This window comes from Penaeus monodon, chromosome 24 (assembly GCF_015228065.2).
Source record: "Penaeus monodon isolate SGIC_2016 chromosome 24, NSTDA_Pmon_1, whole genome shotgun sequence".
Taxonomy (NCBI): domain Eukaryota; kingdom Metazoa; phylum Arthropoda; class Malacostraca; order Decapoda; family Penaeidae; genus Penaeus; species Penaeus monodon.
The window spans coordinates 22365891-22366225 of record NC_051409.1 but is presented as its reverse complement, the minus strand read 5'-3'; positions in this window follow the sequence as shown (position 1 = coordinate 22366225).

Below are 335 nucleotides of genomic sequence, written 5' to 3'. Positions count from 1 at the left end.
CGCAAAACGACGAAGCGAAAGCCATCTCCACGAGGGATTTCATCCTGCCTCGAAGGAAAAGCGAATGCGGGCGCGCTGCTGGCTTCGGGAAACCTAATATGATGAGCCTGCTTCACGCGCGACAAAACCTGTATCATAACTTTCATGATTCATCCTATACTAACGATTTTCTTAGCTTTTGTGAAAAGGCGAATTGCCGAATTTCACTGTTACAAGAGGTTTACCAAACAATACGACAGTTATTCCCAGAGGAAACCGAATCAATAAATATTATGTTTTATTAGTCAGTACGATTTATTTATTCATTTCGTGTTGAGGTGATGTCGTAGCGTATG